Raw genomic sequence first — 24,973 nt, forward strand, 5'->3', positions numbered from 1 at the left:
GCACAATTGTAACAGGTAATGGGGGGATGGGCCTGGGTCCACCTGCCTGAAGTCCACTGCACCCCCTAACAACTGCTCCAGGGACCTGCATACTGCTGCCAGGGAGGTGGGTATGACATTTGAGGGTGAAAATAAAAAGTTGTGAAACATCATTTTTTGTGGTGGGAGGGGGTTAGTGACCACTGGGGGAGTCAGGGGAGGTCATCCCCGATTCCCTCTGGTGGTAATCTGGTCATTTAGGGCACTTTTTGGGGCCTTATTCGTGAAAAAACAGGGTCCAGGAAAAGTGCCCTAAATTCTAGCTACAAACGCATACTTTTTTTCTATTATCGGCGAAAGGCGCCCATCTCTGTTCGGGTGATAACCATGCCCCAGTCCCGCCTTCACCACGCCTCCGACACGCCCCCGTCAACTTTGTACGCTTCCGCGATGAAGTGCAGTTGAAAATGTCCAAGTTCGGCTTTCGATTATACCGTGTTATTCGTTTTTGTGAGATAAATGTCCATCTCCCGATTTAGGTCGGAACTTGGGCGTTTTTCTCGTTCTATTATAAGCAGGATAGTGTATCTAGATTTTCAGAAAGCTTTTGATAAAGTTCCTTATGAGAGACTCCTGAGAAAATTAGTCATGGGATAGGAGGCAATGTTCTGTTGTGGATTAGGAGTTTGGTATTGGACAGAAAACAGAGGGTAGGGTTAAATGGTCATTTCTCTCAATGGAGGGGGGTGAATAGTGGAGTGCCGAAGAGATATGTACTGGGACCGGTGCTATTTAACATACTTATAAATGATATGGAAATCGGAATGATGAGTGAAGTGATTAAATTTGCAGATGATACAAAACTGTTCAAGGTTGTTAAAACATGTGCGGACTGTGAAATATTGCAGGAAGACCTTAGGAAATTGGAAGACTGGGCATCCAAATGGCAAATGAAATTTAATGTGGACAAATACAAGGTGATGCACATTGGAAAGAATAATCCAAATCATAGTTACCTGATGCTAGGGTCCACCTTGGGGGTCAGCACTCAAGAAAAAGATCTGGGTGGTGTTGTAGAAAATATGCTGAAATCTTCTGCTCAGTGTGCAGCGGCGGCCAAAAAAAGCAAACAGAATGCTAGGAATTATTAGGAAAGGGATTGTGAATAAGACCAAAAATACTATGATGCCTTTGTATCGCTCTATGGTGCGTCGCAGAATACTCAGGATATGGTCACAACATGGATCAAAACAAGGAAATTAATCATGTTTCAGTTCATATTAATTGTTTGGCACACTGCATAAATCTTTGCCTACCAGATATGGAAAACAATGGAGAGCAGTTTGGGGTGCATTGGACTTGGTTCTAGATGTGACTTAACTCAAGCAAAGAGAAACATTTTAAAAAAATCTTTATAGAGAGAATTAAGCCCAGAGAATCAACACCTGTACACCCTTTGTCCAACATGATGGATACAAAATCCAACACAGAAACTACAGAGAAAACAGAGTTGGATGACAACCATAGGGAACAGAAGTACTATAATAATCTCTTTTTTGAAACATATATTTATTTTAAATAAAAAGATGCAATTCATGATATTTTATGGAAATGATTTGAATTAATGTAATTCCTGGGTTACAGTCACCATACTGCCGTTCCCTATAGTTTTCATCCAACTCTAGTTTTCTCGGCAACATGATGGACTGTCTGAACCTGTACAGGTGAAATCCACCATAGATAACTATAGTGTTCTATAATTTATGCAACTATGTGTATCACTGATGCTTTGCCCAGATTCTGCCTATGTATAAGCCCACCTGCAAACTATAGATCATCATATTTAGACACTAGGTTATAGAATAGCATTTGTGCATGTTTCTGGTGCCTACATCTTAGTACCTGCTTTTACAGAATAACCCCCTGTGGGGAAAATTCTATACATGGCACTCAAAATTCGGCATTGAAAAAAAATCGGCACTGAACAGTATTCTATAATGGGCATTCCGGGATCAGCTCCCTTTATAGAATAGCACAACATTTCCCAAACTATGCACCATGGCGCCCTGGTGCATTGCAGCGTACTCACAGGAGTACCACGGGGCTGTGGGGGAAGGTAGGAGTTCATTCTTCTTAAGGGTACATGCCACAAGCCACGCACAAGCTACAGTTAATCTCGGGCCCTGCCACCAACGGAGTCTGAAGTTGTGCAAGGTACTGTAAAGCCACTCTCTTGCCTCTAAAGAAGAGCTAAACAACTTCAGAACAGACTGAAAGCTCTTCTGGCAAAGGAAAAACACTCCAGAATTAAGTTTTTCTCTTTTAGAATAATGCTAAAATTTATTAGAGTAAATAAATGATTACAAAAAATTACTCTTTTATCCCAGTATTACAGAAAATTGAATTCTTATTTATATCAGTCTAAATTTCAGCATAAGGAAAATAAAATCTCCCTCTGGTCTTTCTGTGTATTTCCCTGGAAGCTTAGCAAATCTGACTGCCACAAGTTGTGCTTGTCAGATTACTGAAGCTTCATTTTGTCCAATTACTTAATGCCTTATATTTTCTTACTTATCTGGTATACTTCAACTCTGACTTCTAAGATCACCTTCACATAATTCTGTTTCTTTGGTATTTTTCCCAATTATCCATCATTTGCCCTTTGCAACCCCAAATTTCCCTGAATATCATAACACTCATATTTGTCCTTCACTGAAAGAGTAACTCTGTGTTATGTTCAGAACCTGTTTGAAACAAACAGAGGCTTTAATGTTTATGGCCCATTATTTTAGGCCAAGCAAGCCTGTCTGTTAACTCATCCCTGGAAAGGCCAAGAAGACATAGGCTAGCTGTAGATCATAGATAAGGGAATAAGTTATAAATACAAAGCTGGCTGATCTGCAAAACAAAACAGCTCTATACTAAACAGTACATTTACTTTTCTTTTGGTGACTGCCTGCTTTATCCAATGCCACTCCTGCTTTAATGGGTCCAAATAACATGCAGACCCATCAAATTCTGGGGTTTTTCAGGTGAATGTAGCACAACAGTGTCAGCGATTCCCACATGCTGGCTGCTGCTTCCTGCCCCCAGGGTAGCGGCAGACAGCATGTGGGAATATATGGAGATATTTGGCCTGTAAGTTTTAGAAGTAAATTATCTGATAAACATCTTTCAAAGACACAAAAAGGTCTAAGTTGGTAACCACTGAGAGGAAAAAATAGCGTTTGGCTAATTATGCTGTATTCTATTCACTTTCCAAACGTCTAGCTTTACAGCAGCCAGTAACTTCAATAGCAGAATTTCTTTTCTCAGACTTGCATCATGTTAACATATAAAGAAGTTAGGTCAGCAAAATTATTGTGACAGTGAAATGCTTTTTCACTATAAACCAGGTTGTGGGGGTGAGAAGGAGAGACTCAGAGAGGGGCAGAATTGTGGGGTGAAGGGGGAGGGAGTGGGAGTGGGAAGGAGAGATGCTGCATGGAGAGGGGAGAGAGGGAGAAATGTTGGACATAGTGGTGGCGGTGTCCAATCTGATTCCAAGGTTTTAGAAGTTGTACAGTGCTCAACAGGCACACACATCCCATTAGAAAGTAATTATGGTTATTTAAGAATAAAACAGTTTTCTTTCAATTTTAGTGGGAAAGTGCGGGATACAAATGTAATAAATAAATAAATAAATTGAATTGTTTGGACCAAACTACTTAATAAGCAGAACTGTTACGCTGTGCTATGGTATTTCTTTTGACTTAGGAGCACCATGAAAAAATGAGACGAGAAATGGAGGTAGTGTCAACATTTGCACTGCCTAGTGTTCACACATGGGCTGTACGAAAAAAATCCGTCCTGCCCTCTGGCTGTTTGGTGTTACAGAGTGGGGATCTTGCCTTGCTCTCTCTCATTCAAACTAATGAGCAAGTTACATACAATTTATTGCCTATAGCACACAATCATAGGCATACTAATCAGGCAGATGTGTGCTGTACTTCACTGCAAAATAAATGACAGTAGAAATCCCTGGCATGTGATTACCCTCTTAGCATACTAGAAGTTAATAATTAATCAGAAGATCTTTGTACTAAATAATCACAACTCTGCATCAGGGCTCTACTGCTTTGCTTCATGTTCTGTTTCTAAATCAGGATATAGGCTTGCCGTTATAGTTCTCCTGGAACTTTTTATATTCTCTCTCATTTCTGACATCTTTCATTTTGGTGGAGATTTTAATTATGGTTGACATTCTTACATTTCAAATATTGATTACAATTAGCCACTTCTTTACACAATATGTCTAAAAAAAATTCCTGGTTTGGTCATGATTGTAATGTGTGTCGTCAATTGGGATCAGATGGCAGAGCATTAACCCTCCCTCCCCCCCAATCCAAATTTTACAATTTCTCAGTCCCTTCAGCAAAACTTCTAGGAGAGTATCATCCTTAGCCCATGGCACAGACCTTAAATTTGACATTAGAAGTCTGTTACATAGTAGAAACCCAGTACAAGCATTAGTAATACATTTCAGGTACCTGGAGTTACAGTACAGACTGATTTCTGCTCTTCAAGAGATTCAGAATTAGTAGCAATTAAAGGTGTACCACAGATCAAACTTGGTGGCATCTGATCAAGTGCAGTATGGTGCAGTCTAGAAGATATAAATGCAATTTCGGAGCTCACGTGATGGCAAGTAGCCTGGAAAACACTGACCTCTATTTTAGAGCATGTGATAGAACCTACTGGCATCAGATTGGCTACACAGGCATGAATCAGTTTAAAAAGAACTCATTATTGATAGAAAAATATTAAATGTCATAAAGTAACAAGGTCTCTTTCTAATCCTTCAGGCAAATTCAACCCCTTTTGATGATTAATCCTTTCCATAATGCGATGTATATGGAAAACTATGAGGTTCTTGTATTCACAAGAAGGACATCTCTAACAAGACCTCTCTATCCATAGGTCAATCTATAAGGGTGACACTAGACATGCTTCATTCAGAAGGCTGAAGCTAGCTGCTTTAATTGGCAGCCTTATGAACAGGTGGCAGGAGAGTTGGTTGAAGAAAAGTCTGTAGATTGTGCATAGACAAACTATTAAACAGAGGATTGCTTTTAAAACTGTATTAATGTATTTATTTGTTGCATTTGTATCCCACATTTTCCCACCTATTTGCAGGCTCAATGTAGCTTACACTATTCCGCCCTGGCATCACCATAGCAGAGTAAAGATACAGTTAATAATTACATAAGAACATGAGTAATAATTACATAAGAACATGAGCAACATATTGGATAAAGCATTAGGTATATTGAGATCATAAATGAAATGACAGTTAACACAGTAATATACTAAAGTTCAAATGATGGATCGTTGTGGTATGTTCTATTGAAGAGATAGGTTTTCAGTGATTTCCGAAAATTGATAAGGTCGCTCATTTTTTTCACATCAAGTGGTAATGCATTCCAAAGCTTCATTCCCATGTAGGAAAAACTGGATGCATGTGTTCATTTATATTTTAGTCCTTTGCAGCTGGGGAAGTGAAGATTTAGGAATGTGCGTGAAGATCTTTTAGTGTTTCTAAATAGTTATCAAAGTGCAAAATAATTTGATTTCTCCTGTTCTATCCTCTTATTTACAAGCATACCAACCTGCAAGAGCTAACCTTTTAGAAGTGCCATCTTTTCACTTTATCAAGCTAGATGAATATCACAGGTCTTCTGTTAAAGTTGGGGGGCCAAGATTGTGGAATGAGTTGCCTATGTACATAAAGTTTTTGAAGGCCTTAGATCAATTTAGGAGGGAGCCTAAAACATTGTTATTCCTCTGTTTAGACATGAGTTATATCTGCTTTGGTAAACGAGGGAATTGAATGGGCTTCCTCTCATTTGAAATGCAGGAATCACTAGCATGGCTTTGTAAAAGATGCCCTAGTGAGTAATGTGTAGTTGATGTTATTTTGCTTACTGTGTGTGGAGTTCTTGGTGTAGTATGTATGTGATGGTTATGTTTTTGTTATAAGTTGCCATTTTATCACTGGCATAGCTGCTGGAAATGTGTGTGTGTGTACTTGGGTTGTGTGCATGAAGTAGAGCTCTGAAGTGTGGCAGTAGTACGAGTTACTGATTATTATTATTTTCTTTGTTTTAAAAAAGATGCTGATTGGAATGAGGTTTACTTCTGCAAAGTGTAAAGATGTGGCATGTGCAGGGTTTGGAACCCTCACATGTGTGAACCTGGTAGAACATGTGATGTCACCAGAAAAAGCTGTTAGATGGTTAGAGATTTGGAGTGGGACAGGGGTATGTGTGAGTGCTGCCTGAGTTTTGACAGAATTTAAAGGAAAAATAATTAAAGGTCTCTGTTTTTAGTAATTAAAGTACTCTGGAAGTTAAGGGAACTGACAGTAAGTAAAAGGGAGAGGAAATCTCTATTTTCTGTGTGAGTGGGAGAAACGTTAAAAATTTGAGGTCAGCTTCAGTTGGTGAAAAGCTTTGGAAAGGTCTAAAAAGATTTAGAGAAAATATATTTCACTTTGGGATTAACAAGGGAAATTCTTGGAAAAGCTATTTATTCCATGTTTCTGTACTAGAAGGAAGCTGGGGTCTTATGAGGCTGTGTTTTAAAAAAAGAGTCCTTAAAACCTGCTTCAGGGACATGAAACTCAAAGAAGAAACTGTGATTTAAAAGTAATTTCAGAGATTTTCCTGTATTTCTTAAGGGTTAAGGACATTCAGAACTGAAAACAGATTTAGAATGTTGGGTGCTGCATAGCAGCTAAAGAGATTCAGAGCTTGAAGCAGCTTTAGAATATTCAGTGCTGCATAGGAACTGATGAGGCAGCTTGGAATATGAGCAGAGCTGAAGTAGTTTGGCTGCTTGGAGTCTGACAGTACATGAGACTAGTCATCTTTGCTGAGTTTTGACCCAGTGTCAATTTAATGGTGCTCTTAAGAAGAGCAAAGAATGGTTGGAGTGCTGCACTGGAGAGATTGAGCATTGTTGAAAGGAGTCTGCTCAGAATGCATCGGTAGACCTTATTGGGGTTGGGAATTTAGAACAGGGACAAACAATTATTTTTGATTTCCTAAATAGCTAGCATTCATGGCCTCACTGCCAAAGAAGGCACTGAGTTAGCTGCACACACAGGGAGTTAAGGTCTTGCTTTGTTGATTTTGTCGGGAAGGATGGTAGATCCTGAGAACCTGTCCAGAAGAGATTCACGAAGGAGGAGACCCGGAGTCTGGTCCAGCTGCTGAGAGAACCTGTGGTATCCATCGCAAAAAAGTGCCGGAGCCGGTGAAGTCATGTTTCATATTTTTATTTCAGTGTGCACACTCAGATTTTTTATTAACAGATGCCAATATTTGGCTGCATTTTAATGGACACTGATGCCAGGGCAGAGGGATACTTACTTAAAAAGCCATAGTTGAGGGAAGTTCCTGCCAAAGACACAAATGCTGGTTAAAGCAAGTTATTTTAGAAGACTATTGTTGAGGTAAAGCCGTTATATACCTATCAGAGTATCCACAGAGACTGTAAGAGAAAAGAAGAGTTTTAGTAGCATATAGCATATTCATCAGAAGTTGGAAAAAGATTAAAGAATAAAACAAAAAGTATTCACCTGCTGTTTGGGTTGAAGTATTATCTGAAAAAGAAAAAGTACATTTTTTAAAAATAAATGCTGCACTTTAGTTAGCTCAGCTGAGGTTGTAAATGTCTTTGGGTACTAAGGGTTCTAAATGATTTTTTTTTTAATTGAAATGCACTTGAGTCAATGGTTTTAGCTCACTGTTTTAATGTTGTTCAAAATAATTCTTGACATTTATGTGCAAAAAAACTGTGTTTACCTGTAAAGCCTGCAGAAGCCTCTTATTGCTTTTCACTTGCCTGGAGGTCACACTCACTCAACAAATCAATGCTGGTTGATTTTAGTGGCAGTGGGGCCAAGGGTGGAAGTGTGCTTTGCTTCAGGAGAAATCATCCTACCCTGACACTGTGACCAATAGCTAACTTGGCTATTGCAGAGAAACAAAGCACTGCTGAAACCTAGAGGGCGCTAAACAATGACATCCCTAGCAGGGGATGGATTTGAACTCTCACTCCCCAACAAACAGAACAGTCCTGCAGTAGTGACAAACTCCGATCACCCACTCAGGCAAGCCCCTCAACAATAGCACAGCAGACTGACACACTTGATCAAGCATGTATTTCACATGTTACAAAGTAACAGAGTTTTAAATCCCCTGATGTAGCCTTTTTGGCAAAACGTAGCCACGTCTGGTTCTTGAAATAAATAATTGACATTCACATCAACTGGTCTGCTTTTGCTGTTTGTTGGTTTATTTGTGTGCAGATCACAGCCTCTTCTGTTCAGTTTCTTCGGGGAGGCAACATGTCTTATTCACCATGGCAGAATATTTTGAGCTTCAGTGAGACCCAACTGAAACAGATGTTACCCAAAGAATCATTTTTCAAGAAAAGCACAGATATGGAGAATCAATTAGATTTTTGGGAGGAATAAAAGATTGATCAGTACTAAGCTCCACTCATCAAGATTATTAGAGTACTGTCATAGTAAAATGATTCCTAGAGGGTTAAGAATTAATAAAGAGCCTAGAATGTATATTGAAGATATAATGATGAAATGGGAAGCAATTCTAAATAAGTGCTCCCTGGATCCTATGATCCTCATTATATAAACTTTCACTAAGAAGGCAGAGAAGCTAAAGGAGGATTTGGATAAAGAATTAGTTTTTTTCTTTGAAGGAACATGACACTAGTTTTAAAGAATTATATGATGATGTCAACCTACAATCAGCAAGGTTTAAGAAGGAGGTAAAGCATAAGTATGAAAAATATAAGAGAGGTGAGTTAGATTATAAATACAAGATGATGGAGACAAGATGGCGCCTTAGAGAGAAGATTGTTCAGCCTCTCCTCTTGTATTGCCTCTGATGCTTCAACAGCTTCTAACTGAACCCCAAAACTTGTTCAAACTACACTTGAGGGCTTTGCGACGATAACACCTACCAGGGATCCATTGTGAGTTTGGGAGGCAGGAGCATCTGCCTCCCCACTCCTGGATAGTAGCGTTTCACTGTCCCTCGATGATCGAGAACCACGATAGATCCAGCTGGTTTGAGAGACAAGACTGTTGAGGGAATTTCATTGAGGCCAGGGCAGCTGTTCCATTGATTTGCCTGCCAGCAGCTGAGGCTCCTCTGGGAACCACTGCGCAGGGATGTGCTGGTTCAAAGGTATTAGGAAGCTCTTTCACTGGTCAAGTTTTACAACCATTAGCTGTTCCAGCCATAGAAGGGGTGGAACCCTGTTCTAGCACGTCTGAAGCCACAGCCAATATTGTGGAGCCGTTTTCTCCGGTAAAACCTGCTGTGTTTACATTAGTATACTGTCAAAATTTAAGGGCACTTCTCTACTAAAATATAAATTCAAAACAATAGATGCAGTAGAGGATATCAAAAAGTACAATATGCTACAGCAGGTTGTGACAGGTGAGTCTCATATATGTTCAACGGCTGGTGGCACTTCACTCCCTCGGTGAACCTCTTGCCGTGTACGTGTTGTAATCATTGACTTCTACCCCCAACCTACCAATATTTAAATTTTTCACTCTTTATTTATAGCATTATATAAAAAAAATTGAGGCGATATGTTACTTATCTTATTTTCAAAGAGGTGTGCTTGCAAACCCCAACAGGTAGCCTGTTTCGCAATACTTGCTTTGTCAAGGGGGAGCCCTTCACCTCATCTGTCGAAATATAAGCAAATATGCCTTAAAATCATGTAAACATAACGTACTTCTAACTATTAACTCTCCCAGCAATCTGACTTACGTTTGATCGTAACACCTCTGGTTTTCTTAACAAGACCCTAAGATGGCGACGGCGTTTTTAAACTTTTGCCGCTCCCGGAAACAGCTGATAGCAGGATCCGGTAAAGTGTAATGAACCAGTAACTTACATAAAGCATCCCCAATGTACATAAGAATTGAGCCCACTTGGTTCTGTGGTGTTCAATTTATGTATCCAGAAAGTTTCTCTTTCTAATAATTTTCTATTATAGTCCCCTCCTCTCGATGACGGGAAAACTTGTTCGATAACTAAACATCTTAACGATTCCACATCATGTCTGAACTGTATAAAATGTTGGACAAGAGGGGCTCCTAGATTGTGTGCCTGGATACGTGAGCGATGTTCTGTCATGCGTGTATGCAATGACCTAGTGGATTTACCTATATAGATCTTAGTGCATGGACATCTTATCATATATACAATCCCAACTGTCCTACATGTCGTATGTCCCTTTAAGATGTACTTTTTGCCAATATGGGTAAAATTGTCTCCCTCTTCAGTAACCGTACACGTCTTGCAGTTTAATTTATTACACTTAAAATGGCCTGCTGGCAATGAAATGTCTGGATGTATATCATGTCCGACATCATCAGGTAATTTCGCTGGACTTAAAATTTCTTTGAGATTGCTTGAACGTGAAAACGCTGTTCTTAACTGACTGTCACTGAATAAAGGGTGAGACTTCATAATGTCCCAATGGCGCTTGATAATCTTTGCAACCATTTCTCCGCCCGGAACATATCTCATTACAAATGTAAACAACTGTTCATCTTCTTCCGTACACTGTTTCTCTTGTAACAAAAGACTCCTTTGATTGTACTTGGCACGTTTATATGCCCGATTCAAAATTGTTTTCAGATAATGTCTGTGTTGTAACTTCAAACTGAAACGCTCTGCTTCTGCTATATAGTCTTCCTCATTCGTGCAGATCCTTTTAAATCTGAGAAACTGTGAAAACGGAAGGCTGTCACGAAGAGCCCGAGGATGGCAACTGTTATAGTCTAACAACGTGTTCCTATCAGTTGGTTTGGTAAAGACTTTCGTTGTGAATTGTCCATGTATTAATTGAATTTCTACATCCAAAAAATGTACAACGGTCGCTGACCAGGTGACCATAAATTGAATTCTGGGGTGGCACTGGTTAAGCCAATTATGAAAATCTGTAAGTTCTTGTACTTCTCCTTGCCATATGACGAAAATATCGTCTATATAACATCTCCAGGTGACAATCTTTGTTTGGAATGGGGAACACTTTAACCATTTCTCTTCGAACATCACCATAAACAAGTTGGCTAATGTTGGAGCAAATACTGCACCCATCGCCACTCCCGATTTTTGTAAGTAAATGTCATTCTTGAACTGAAAGAAATTGTTGCACAATGCCAATTTCGTAAGTTTACATTAGAGCAGACTTGGAATACTTTCGTGGCTCTAGGTAAATCACTCACAGCCCAATAGTCTTTGGACCATGCCAAATTAAGAGGGTCTTTTACTAAGCGGCGATAAACCCAACACAGTCTTACCGCTCGCTAAACCGGAAGTACTGCCAGGCTACTACAGCAGCCTGGTGTTAGTTCCCACCCCCAGCATGTGCCATTTCCAGAGCTACAAAAATACTTTTATTTTTATAGCACCGGTGTTTACCCAACGGTAATCTGGTTACTGCAGGGTAAGCACAGGAGCCCTTACTCAATGGGTAGCAGTAAATGCTCCCTCCCAAAATGGCGATGTGGCAAGTGCTTCACTCCATATCTTTAAAAAATCCAGCCTTTTACCCGCTGCGGTAAAAGGGGGCCTCAGCGCGAGCCATACATGCTCTGTCAGTTTTGCCGTAGCTTAGTGAAAGGACCCCTAGTAGCTTTGGAATAGAGAATGGACTCACAAGAATCACAACTATCTGTGGTACAGAATCTGTTCAAACTTTGGATACTGAGGTAAAATCTACGTATGCCCTCTCAACCTCTTTAGTTAAAGGCATGTCAACTGTGGAATTAAAATTAGAAAATCTGGAGAATACAGTACATAGGAGGAATTTGTGTTTGATTAATCTTCTTAAAATCCCAGGAATCTCAGCTGAGGAGATGTTTAAGAAATACATGTTAGAAATCTTAAAAGTACCGTTGCAATCATTACCTCCAATTTCAGTTTTTTAAATTTACCTTCAGTAAAGAAGAAAGACTGGGGAAGGGGCAGATGGTTTTTCCCCGCTATCACAAGGTAGTTTGGACTTCACAGCTTTTCCTGAATCCTCTAAGGAAGGGGAGCAATACCCTCTACACTATTTGTTACATTGACCTTGGACTATGATAGAGACTGGTTGTTGAAATTATATTTAAAGTATTGTATGTTAACTTTTTGTTCTTTGAAAGTCCAAATCTTCCCAGATGACGCTAAAGTCGTACAGAAAAGAAGACAACAGCTTCAACTGATGTGTTCCAGGGTTTTGGCCTTGGTAGGGTTGTTGATGGTTTTTTTATGTCCTTGTAAATGTGTAGTAAAGTACCAATCTCATACTTATATTTTCTTTGATCCATCTCAATTAATATTATTCTTGAGTGATAAGATTGTGGCTACTGGTCAAGACATTTCTCCTAGTACAGAAGAACCTCAACGTGGCTAGCTATTTTCTTCTTGTCAGGGTTTATTTCTTTGAATCAATGTATTTAATATTTCCTTTCATTGATTATCTCTTGTCCTCTTGTTTAATATTGGTCTGGTTTGATTATCATATTGATTGATTTCTTTTGTGTATATTTTGCTGAACTTTATTTTGCTGAACTTCCCCACCCCCACCACTGGCTGCTGCAAGAATTCCTGAACTGTGACCTCTGCCTCATGTCCTGTAACAAAGACTTGGAATATATCACCATTCTTTGGAAAGAATCAGCCTTTTGAAATTAGTTTGTTGAAGCCTCCCTTGTCATTGGTTTGACCCCTGACGCAGGTGCAGTAGCACCGAAACACGGCCCGTGTTAGGTCTCTCTTCAATCAAAGTCTATTATTAAAGGATATTTTAATGAAAGAACTGTGTTCCCTTTTGTTTTTAAAGGCCCTTTGTGCTATTTTTTTGCAAGTCTAGGGATGACCATCTCTAAGGATGACCAAATTTCAGGATTTGGCCATCCCTGACCATATTATCGAAACAAAAGATGGACGTCCAGCTTGTTTAGAAAATACAGGTTTCCCCGCCCCTGGATCAGGACTTTTTGTGAGGACGTCCTCATCAAAACTTGGACGTCCCTTTCGAAAATGCCCCTCATTGTCTTCTTGAATATAAAATGGAATTAGATATGATAGCATTACAGGAGAATTATTTTTGTTTCGAGGGCAAGTTTTACAAACAAATTAAGGGTGATGCAATGGGGCAACTATGGCACCCTCATTAGCAAACCTACATGTTAGAAATGTTGAAAAACTGTTTTTGTCTGATCATCAGTATAAAGATATCATCATCCTATGGTGCAGGTATATTGATGATATTTTTATCGTCTGGAAAGGCCAGGCAGACGTACTATTAGAATTTCATTGATGGCTCAATAGTAAGGACAGTAATTTGAAATTTGATTTAAACTATGATACCACTGAGATATCCTTTTTTTTTTCAATATATTTTATTGAATTTTTGTATGATAACAATAGAAATCAAACAAAATAAAACATGGAAAAGAAAATAAGATGATAACTTTTTTATTGGACATAACTTAATACATTTCTTGATTAGCTTTCGAAGGTTGCCCTTCTTCGTCAGATCGAAAAAGGGCAACCTTCGAAAGCTAATCAAGAACTGTATTAAGTTATGTCCAATAAAAAAGGTACCATCTTATTTTCTTTTCCATGTTTTATTTTGTTTGATTTCTATTGATAACCTTAAGAGTGGACTAACACGGCTACCACACCTCTCTACTCTGTATGATAACAAGAACATGAAAAACCAAGAATAAAGATATAATAACATACCAATGTCAGGTATACTGCATAGAAAAGATCAAAAGCAGTAATAAATAAAGGCCTCAGATTAGGACAGTGAGGCATCATTTAAACTTTGTAGATATAGTTCTATAGGGGACCAAATCTCCATATTTCTCTGCAATGACAAACTCACATTTCTGATGTTGCATTACAGAATTCCACCAAAAATGGACATTCAGCCCAGATAGGTGTATTCATTACCTTTTATATATGGTGGATAATAGAGTATAACACTATCTACTATTATAGAATTCTTGTTTATGCTAGTGGAGGTTTTTTTTGACTAATGAAAAGCCTGTATCATAGTCTCTAAGATCAAGTATACATGAGATCTATGACAATCTGTAATTCACATTATTAATATAGTGAATACAGAGTTTCTGAAGTCTTTTCCTCCATAGAGACAACACTCAGTATATTCTTTCTTGCCTGTATTTGTATAGTAGTGTACCTCAGGGGCAAGTACCAGCAGTTTGGTAAAATTTGTCTTAATTTAGAATGCAACCTATATCTGATTGCCAGACTTGAAGTCCTGCAACATAAGTACATGAAAATGTAATAAAATCTTTGTAAATATGAGATGCAGTGTGACCATTATTTAGCAATGCATATGCAGTGGAATACAAGGAAGGTGGAGTTGTTACCAATTTTGAAAGAAAGCACTGTATAGACAAACAATGATTAAGTTGCAACCATTAAAAAAATGCAGAGGTAGGCAGAGAAAATTCACAATCTAATACACATCATAGCACAAAAAACAGTACATATCAGAATACACTATGACAAAGTCCAGTAGAAAGGAACCTTATTAATTAGAATGTGAGGATTATACCAAAGTGACATAGCTGACGTGAAAGTGATTAAGTTTGTAGTTTATCAAATTTGTTTAAACATTGAATGGTGGAAATAAGAACTGGATTAAGTTTGTCAAGTTTCAAAAGATAAACCTTGCATTCTCTACCTTGCCACCTCTCCCTCCACTAGTCCATTCCCCTCTCTCTCCTTCCCCTCATTCCCTTTCCTCCTTTCCTGAAGTTACTATTGAGGAAACTACACTTCTCCTTTCTTCCTCAAAATGTACCACTTGTTCCTCTGATCCCATTCCCACCCACCTTCTTAATGCCATCTCTCCTGCTCTTATTCCTTTTATCTGTCACATTCTAAACCTCTCACTTTCCACTGTGACTGTCCCTGCTGCCTTTAAACATGCTGTGGTCACACCTCTCCTTAAGAAGCCTTCACTCGACCCTACTTGTCCCTCTAATTACCGACCCATCTCCCTCCTTCCTTTTCTCTCCAAATTACTTGAGCGTGCTGTTCACCGCCGCTGCCTTGATTTTCTCTCCTCACATGCTATTTTTGACCCACTGCAATCTGGTTTTCGCCCTCTCCACTCAACCGAAACTGCGCTTACTAAAGTCTCCAATGACCTATTACTGGCTAAATCCAGAGGTCAATATTCCGTCCTCATTCTTCTTGATCTCTCTGCTGCTTTTGACACTGTCGATCACAGCATACTTCTCGATACCCTGTCCTCACTTGGATTCCTGGGCTCTGTCCTTTCCTGGTTCTCTTCCTACCTCTCCCTCCGCACCTTTAGTGTTCACTCTGGTGGATCCTCTTCTACTTCTATCCCTCTGCCTATCGGCATACCTCAGGGTTCTGTTCTTGGTCCCCTCCTCTTTTCTATCTACACTTCTTCCCTTGGTTCATTAATCTCATCCCATAGCTTTTCCTACCATCTCTATGCTGATGACTCCCAAATCTACCTTTCTACCTCTGATATCTCACCTTGCATCCAAACCAAAAGGTTTCAGCGTGCTTGTCTGATATTGCTGTCTGGATGTCTGAACGCCACCTGAAATTAAATATGACCAAAACCGAGCTTCTCATTCCCCCCCCCCCCCCCCCCCCCCCGTTTTCTGTTCCTGTTGATAGCTCTCTCATTCTCCCTGTCTCCTCAGCTCGAAGCCTTGGGGTTATCTTTGACTCTTCTCTCTCCTTCTCTGCTCATATCCAGCAGATCGCCAAGACCTGTCGTTTCTTTCTTTACAACATCCGTAAAATCCGCCCCTTTCTTTCTGAGCACTCTACCAAAACCTTCATCCACACCCTTGTCACCTCTGTTTGGACTACTGCAATCTGCTTCTTGCTGGTCTCCCACTTAGTCACCTCTCCAGTCGGTTCAAAACTCTGCTGCCCGTCTCGTCTTCCGCCAGGGTCGCTTTACTCATACTACCCCTCTCCTCAAGTCGCTTCACTGGCTCCCTATCCGTTTCCGCATCCTGTTCAAACTTCTTCCACTAACCTATAAATGTACTCACTCTGCTGCTCCCCAGTATCTTTCCACACTCGTCCTTTCCTACACCCCTTCCCGTGCACTCCGTTCCCTGGATAAATCCTTCTTATCTGTTCCCTTCTCCACTACTGCCAACTCCAGACTTCGCTCCTTCTGTCTTGCTGCGCCCTACACCTGGAATAGACTTCCTGAGCCCCTAAGTCTTGCCCCATCCTTGACCATCTTTAAATCTAGATTGAAAGCCCACCTCTTTAACATTGCTTTTGACTTGTAACCACTTGTATCCACTTGCCTCCACCTACCCTCCTCTCCTCTTTCCTCTACACGTTGATTTGTTTGCTTTATTTTTTGTCTACTAGATTGTAAGCTCTTTGAGCAGGGACTGTCTTTCTTCTATGTTTGTGCAGCGCTGCGTACGCTTTGTAGCGCTATAGAAATGCTAAATAGTAGTAGTAGCAGAGGGAAATGAGGAGGAAGAAAGTAGCAACTGAGGTTTTAAATAGTTAGCTAGCATTTTGCTGCTTTTATCTTGATCTACATAATGTTTAGAGTGAAAATCAAAAATTTGTTGACCTGCTTTAACACTGAAAAGTTTATTCAATGTGTATTTTAAAGTATACAAAGTATGTAAGATTGTAGGGTCTTCAGATTCACCCTTTTTAATTTTATCTTCCAAAAGCAGAATCTGTGCATTATGTTCTTTACTTTTATGTGCATTAGTATATCTTATGGTTTTGCTCCATACGTTTTAGAATGAAAAACGTCGTTTTTTAAAAGTGTTCCAGAGTGTTTTAAGACAACCTTTTAATAAGGTGTTGTTATGAATTGTAGTCACTTTTAGCATAAGATTTAATTTTTTGAAGCATATTTATTTTGGAAGAAGTTGGTTTAATGAATCTAAAAACTATTTTTAATTGAAATAATGAACTTCACCTTTGACTCTGGCATAGTATATTTAAGCAGCATTCTGATTTGAGATGGCAGATTCAACGTTGCCACAGTGTGAGTGTGGAGAGGCTTGTAAGCAGTTGTTGCCTCAATTTGGATTCATGAGCAGAAAATTTGTAAGTACTTTTTGATCTTTTTAACCATGAAGTTGGATTATATTGTGGTGTCAGTTGCTTTTAAGCTATTAAAAAAAAAATTAGGCTGTCTTGAATGCATATTGGCTGATTAAGGGGAAGCTATAACCCCTTATCAGGTATGTGATCTTTTTGGTCCACAGATATGCATGTCTTTTGGACTCTGCATGTTTATAATTTATTGGAAAAAAGTCATTGTGTTTTTATTTATTTTATCCATATGATCCTGTATGACTGATGTCTCTTATTGGTATCTATATACATGTTGTTATTTATTTATGCATTTAATTATATATTTGTTATTTAAGTATTCAATGTTTTTATCTTGTGAATTTTAATTTAACATTTTTGTATGTATCCAGTTAACAGTGTTTTAAAACCCCTGACTCGGCCTTTCTGTTGAAACGTGGTCATGTCGGGTTCTTGAAATAAATAATTGATCTTCACATCAACTGGTCTGTTTACACTAGTATTCTATTAAGAAAAGTAGACAGCTACTTTACTTTTTTAGAATAGCCACAACATACACTCCTTGTAAATATAGGTGCACAATTATAGAATTATATTATAGAATTATATGTATAAGATATATGTAGAACATCTGAACACCAGAGCTTATATTTATGAGATATATGAATATAAATCCTGAATATTGGTGCTATAAGTTATACTCGGATGGCCCAAGTTACACCTCATTTTTCCATGTCTGAGTCAAACATGCAATCAATCCATAAAGGGGCTGAATATCTGCACTGACACCTATAATTTATATGTCTTTGTGAGCATGCCTCTGGGACACCCTCACTACAATCCTTTCACTCTACATATAGCACTATACGTATAAAGGGCAATTCTATAAATTAGCACTCAGTCTAGTTCCCCAATGTGGGCCATTTAGCACCAATTTTATAACAGCATCTTGGTGCCAAGATTCCATTATGGAATACTAGTGTAAGGTCAGCATTGGTGCACCCATATGTAGGTGTGCCCTCTTATGCCATGTCAATGGCAGGCTTAAGTTGGCACTCCTAGGTGCACCAAATGATATGTATAGTATATAGTATTCTATAAGCTTTGAACGTAATTGGGAGACACGTCCAAGCCACACCCATGCTCCAGCAAGGGGGGCATGCACATGGATGGAGAATGGGCGGGACATAGGTGGGATTCCTACTTATGCATGTAACTTATAGAAAACTGTGAGTTTCATGCATCAATGCCACAGATAGGCACTCGCAGTTTCAAAGCTCTATGGGTATCATAAGTGCAGGTACTCAGTGGCGTACCAAGGGGGGGGCGGTCCGCCCCAGGTGCATGCCGCTGGGGGGGTGCCGCGCGCCTGTTGGCCGAGTCCGCTCGTTCCCTCCCTGCTGCTCCCTCTGCGTGGAACAGGATACTTCCTGTTCCGGGGCAGAAGGAGCAGCAGGGAACGAGCGGACTCGGAGCCAACAGGCGCGTGGCACCCCCCCCAGCAGGTAAAAATGTACCGGGGGGGGGGGGCGCATCGGCGATCCGCCCCGGGTGTCAGCCAGCCTAGGAACGCCACTGCAGGTACTTCCATATTAGGTATGTTGATATTGGGTTACACCAGTTTTCTATAATGGAACCGAGGCACTTGATTCCATTATAAAAATGGGCTCCTACTTTGCGGCCCCAAAGAGGGCAATTTTATAAAGAGGCAGCTTCAATGCACCTACAAGTAGCCTATTCTATAAAGAAAAGTTTGCACATATTTTTCCGTATAGAATACTTGTGTAACATGTTAAATGTGTGACTAAAATTAAGGCATGAGCTAGTATGACTCTTCTGGCGAGCGTGCAGTACGCACTGCACATGCGCGGATTGACTTCCCGCCCGCCGCGCTAGCGTGCCTCCTCAGTTTAATAAAAAAGCAAATAAAGAAATAACAACTCCAAAAGGGAGGTGGGAAGGTTTGTGAGAACAATCAGCCTGCTGTCCTCGGAGAATACCTGCTACAGGTAAGTATCTTCGCTTTCTCCGAGGACAAACAGACTGCTTGTTCTCACATGTGGGGTATCCCTAGCAACCAGGCTCACTCAAAACAATGAACATTGGTCAATTGGGCCTCGCAAAAGTGAGGACATAACATATATTGACCTGAAACCATAAACATCTAATAGAGGGCATCCTGGAAAAGAAAAAAAATGGGTTCAAGGGGGATGGAGTTGGATTCTAAACCTCTAGAGTCAGCCCAGCTTGGACATAAGTGAAGGAAATGCAATCTGCTAGCCAATTTGAAATAGTGCATTTTTCCGATGGTGACTCCCCTCCTGTTGGGATCGAAAGAAACAAACAACTGGGCAGACTGTTTAAAGGGCTTTGTCTGCTCCACGTAAAAGCCCAATGCTCTCTTGCAGTCCAAGGTATGCAAACTGCTTTCGTCAGAGCGGGTATGAGGACAGGGGAAAATGTTGGCAAGATAATTGACTGGTTCAGATGGAACTCCGACACCACTTTTGGCAGGAAAGGGTGTGTGCGGAGGTCTACTCTGTTGTGATGAAATTTTATATAAGGTGCATGTACTACCAAGGCCCGAAGCTCACTAACCCTACGAGCTGAAGTAACAGCTACCAAGAAAATGACCTTCCAGGTCAAGTACTTCAGATGGCAGGTATTCAGTGGCTCACAAGGAGCTTTTCATCAGCTGGGTGAGAACAACGTTGAGATCCCATGACAGTGGTGGAGGTTTGACAGGGGGCTTTGACAAAAGCAAACCTCTCATGAAGCGAACAACCAAAGGCTGTCCACAGATAGGCTTACCCTCTACACGGCAATGATAGGCACTAATTGCACTAAGATGAACCCTTACTGAGTTGGTTTTGAGGCCAGACTCTGATAAGTGTAGAAGGTATTCAAGCAGGGTCTGTGTAGGACAAGAAAGAGGATCTAGGGCCTTGCTGTCACACCAGATGGCAAACCTCCTCCATTTGAAAGAGTAACACCTCTTCGTGGAATCTTTTCTGGAAGCAAGCAAGACTCGGGAGACACCCTCTGAAAAACCCAAGGAGGCGAATTCTAAGCTCTCAGCATCCAGCCCGTGAGAGCCAGAGACTGGAGGCTGGGATGTAGAAGCGACCCCTCATTCTGGGTGATGAGGGTTGGAAAACATTCCAATCTCCACAGTTCCTTGGAAGACAACTCCAGAAGAAGAAGGAACCAAATCGGACGCGGCCAGAAGTGTGCAATCAGGATCATGGTTCCGCAGTCTTGCTTGAGTTTCAGCAAAGTCTTCCTCACTAGAGGTATGGAAGGATACGCATACAGAAGGCCTGTCACCCAGTGCAGGAGAAAAGCATCTGACGCTAGTCTGTCGTGGGCCTGAAGCCTGGAACAGAACTGAGGGACCTTGTGATTGATCTGAGTGGCAAAAAGATCCACCGAGGGGGTACCCCACGCTCGGAAGATCTTGCGGACTATGCCCATGTTCAGTGACTACTTGTGAGGTTGCAATATCCTGCTCAACCTGTCGGCCAGACTGTTGTTTACACCTGCCAGATAAGTGGCTTAAAAAAACATGCTGTGACGGTGTGACGGCGTGCCAAAAGCCACATTTGGATGGCTTCCTGACACAGAGGGCGAGATCCGGTGCCCCCCTGCTTGTTAGTGTAATACATGGCAACCTGATTTTCTGTCTGAATTAAAATGATTTGGTTGGACAGTCGATCTCTGAAAGCCTTTAGAGCGTTCCAAATTGCTCTTAATTCCAGGAGGTTGATCTACAGACCTTTTTCCTGAAAGGACCAGTCTCCCTGAGTGTGGAGCCCATCTACATGAGCTCCCCACCCCAGGAGAGATGCATCCATCGTCAGCACTTTTCATGGCTGAGGAACTTGGATTAGTCTCCCCAAAGTCAAATTGGATCGAATCGCACACCAATGAAGAGAATTCCGAAGGTCGGTGGACAGTTGGATTACATCCTCTAGATCCTGCACACCCTGAAACCACTGGGAAGCTAGGGTCCATTGAGCTGATCTCGTATGTAGACATGCCATGGGCATTACATGAACTGCGGAGGCCATGTGCCCCAGAAGTCTCAACACCTGCCTAGCCGTGACCTTCTGAGACGCTCAAACCATGGACACCAGGCACAGAAGGCTGTCCGCCCTTGCCTCGGGAAGACAAGCTCGAGCTGTCTGAGTGTTCAGCAGAGCTCCAATGAATTCCAATTTTTGGACTGGGGTGAGATGGCACTTGGGATAATTTATAACAAACCCCAGTAGCTCCAGCACCTGAATAGTCATTTGCATGGACTCCAGAGCACCTTCCTTTGAGGTGCTCTTCACCAGCCAATCGTCGAGATAAGGAAACACATACACTCCTAGTCTGCGTAGAGACACTGTGACTACAGCTAGGCATTTTGTAAAGACTCTGGGCGCAGACGCCAGGCCAAAAGGCAGTACACGGTACTGAAAGTGCTGTGTTCCCAGCCGAAATCGAAGATACTTCCTGTGAGCTGGAAGTATCAAGATGTGTGTATAAGTATTCTTTAAGTCCAGAGAGCATAGCCAATCGTTTTCCTGAATCATGGGAAGAAAGGTGCCCAGGGAAACCATCCTGAAGGAAGTATCAAGATGTGTGTATAAGCATTCTTTAAGTCTAGAGAGCATAGCCAATCGTTTTCCTGAATCATGGGAAGAAAGGTGCCCAGGGAAACCATCCTGAACTTTTCAAGGATAAGAAATTTGTTCAGGGCCCTTAAGTCTAGGATGGGACGCATCCCCCCTGTTTTCTTTTGCACAAGGAAGTACCTGGAATAGAATCCCAGCCCTTCTTCCCCTGGTGGAATGGGTTCAACCGCTTGGGCCTGTAGAAGGGCGGAGAGTTCCTCTGCAAGTACCTGCTTGTGCTCGGAGCTGTAGGAGTAAGCTCCCGGTGGGCAATTTGGAGGCTTGGATACCAGATTGAGGGTGTATCCTAACCGGACAATTTGAAGAACCCACCAGTCGGAGGTTATAAGAGGCCACCTGAGGTGAAAAAGCATTAACCTCCCCCCAACTGGCAAGTCGTCCGGTACAGACACTTTTACTGAGGCTATGCTGAACTGGAGCCAGTGAAAAGCCCGTACCTTGCTTTTGCTGAGGAGCCGCAGTGGTCTTAGGCGCACGCTGTTGATGAGAACGAGCCCGCTGGGGCTGAGCCTGGGCAGGCTGCTGAGAACCAGGAGTGTACCTACGCCTAGCATAGGAATAGGGAGCATTCCTCTTCCCTCCAAAAAACCTCCTGGATGAGGAGGTAGTATCAGAAGACGCCCGGTGGGAGAGAGAATCCATAGTATCATTATGCTTCTTGATCTGGTCAACTAGATCCTCTACTTTCTCACCAAAAAGGTTGTCCCCCCGTCAAGGAGCATCCGCCATCCCCTGCTGGACTGAATGATCTAGGTCAGAGACACGCAGCTACGAGAGTGTACGCATCACTATACCTTGGGCAGCGATCCTGGATGCTACATCAAAAGTGTCAAATGTACCCCTGGCCAGGAATTTTCGACATGCCTTCTGCTGTCTGATCACCTGGCGAAAAGGCTCGGCCTGCTCCGGAGGGAGTGCATAAACCAAGCTGGACAGTTGCCTCACTGAGTTCCACAAGTGGACGCTCGTGAAGAGCTGGTAAGTCTGGATCTTGGCAGCGAGCATAGCGGCCTGATACGTCTTCCTCCCAAAAGAGTCCAAGATTCTAGATTCTCTGCCTGGGGGCGCCGAGGCATAGTAAAATTTAGTGCCCCCCCCCCCCCAGGCAAATTCAGCAGTATGTGCCCCAGAAGTGAAAGTGTATTTGGTATTCCAGTAGGTAGGAAAAATTGACAGACTATGAGGCGTATTGTGGAGGAGTGGCCTAGTGGTTAGGGTGGTGGACTTTGGTCCTGGGAAACTGAGGAACTGAGTTCAATTCCCACTTCAGGCACAGGCAGCTCCTTGTGATTCTGGGCAAGTCACTTAACCCTCCATTGCCCCAGGTACAAATAAGTACCTGTATACAATATGTAAGCCGCATTGAGCCTGCCATGAGTGGGAAAGCACAGGGTACAAATGTAACAAAAAAAAAAAAGCACGTAAACTTACAAAGGATAGTAACCGATGGAATTTTGTAAGTCTAAGTGCTTTGAAAATGAGCCTCAATATCATCTGCCATGAACTTTTAGATTTCAAAGTACAATGCAGAATTTTTATTTTCAATAGATGTAGGCATGGAAGCAATTAACATTTGGGAGTTCAAGAAAACATTTAAAATGCTGCAGTTGTGTTTGTGCCAGAAGAATGCAGAGATTAACAAATGATGAGTGGGTGGTTTTTTTTTTTTTTGTAAGACTATAGCTATAGTGAATATACAATAGCTATATATATTTATTAAAGAAAAAGAAGTTAAGGATTTAAGCAATGTGTGCTGTCTTGTAGATCAGGCTTCCTACAGTTGACTCATTGCACATTTATGTTGCTTTTTCAGATTTGGCGAATCCTTCCTGTTCCTTTGGGTATCCAGCTCCATCAGAACAGACTCATGCCATGAGCCTTTGTTTGCAACTACTTTGGATTTTCGCCCCAGTTTTATATTTAAATATATTTTATATATTTGTTGGCATGCTATTGCTCAGCATTAACATTGCCCTCTGCATCACAAGCAATATTATTGGAAATTCCTGGAGTTAAGTCTCTTGTCTGGAGACAGCTAGGCATAGGGCTTTTTTCTTTGTGGGATCCACACTGTGGTTTGCTTTACCTAATTCAGGGACCCTTCTACTAAACTGCGTTAAGCAGCTAACATGGAGGTTTCAGCACAGTAGACAGTAGCGTAGGTCCATGCTACTCTCAGATACACTAAAACAGGAGCCTGTGGGTTAGAATGAAACACCCCATTAGCTTCCTAATGCAGGAGTAGGCTAGGACTGGGTGTGACAGGGCCAGGCAGAGATGTGACCGTCAGTGATGGCTAGCAAATAGGTCTTTTCCATGTGCTAGCTGTCCTGACTCTTGATCGTGAAGCTAAACTGCTGTTCCATTGACATTCCAGTAGCATGGTTGCAAAAATAACGCAGTGCTGGTCTCAACCCTCTCTCACACAGTACCCCCTCTCAATTCACCTGTCACCCCTCCACCTGACTTCCAACCCCAACAAAAGAAACCGCCCTTCTCAAATCAGACCATGGCCTTCCCCTCTATTCACCCTGCCCCTTTGAGTCAAGGCCCCTCCCTTACAAATTCAGGACTCTGGTCCTCTGGCATAAGTCCCCCAGCCCCCTGGTCCACCTCTGTCCCCTTCCAAAGAAACCTCAATGGAGTGTAAGTGAATTAATGTATAAATTTTAAAAATTCTTTTTCAAATATAATTTGCAGAAAACAGTGTACAATGGAATAAATAATTTCTAGAGTCCTCCAGGTTAGTATGAGAAATATTTTCTGTAACCCATAAATTTATAAAATAAGGTGGTAGAAAAGTGAGAAAATGCGTGTTCATGACATGCTTGTCAAAATTCTCATAAACATAAAGGGTCCAAACTGCTGCTACCCTAGTAAGTCTTGCTGACTGCAGCCAGTCAGCAATTTTCAGCTGCATTAGCCAGATAATGCAGCTAAAAATTTCCACAGACTGACTCAACATTAATCGGATAGCGCCAGATGGTTCAAGGGTGGAGTCTGGGTGGAGGCAAGAGATAACCGGAGACCACTACCTTTTCCCAGAGTCCCAGATATTTAGCGTCTATATCCAGATATTGGATGGTGCTGACTGTTTAGGTACATATGTTTAAATGCTGCAGC

Source organism: Microcaecilia unicolor, chromosome 9 (genome assembly GCF_901765095.1).
Source record: "Microcaecilia unicolor chromosome 9, aMicUni1.1, whole genome shotgun sequence".
Classification (NCBI taxonomy): Eukaryota; Metazoa; Chordata; class Amphibia; order Gymnophiona; family Siphonopidae; genus Microcaecilia; species Microcaecilia unicolor.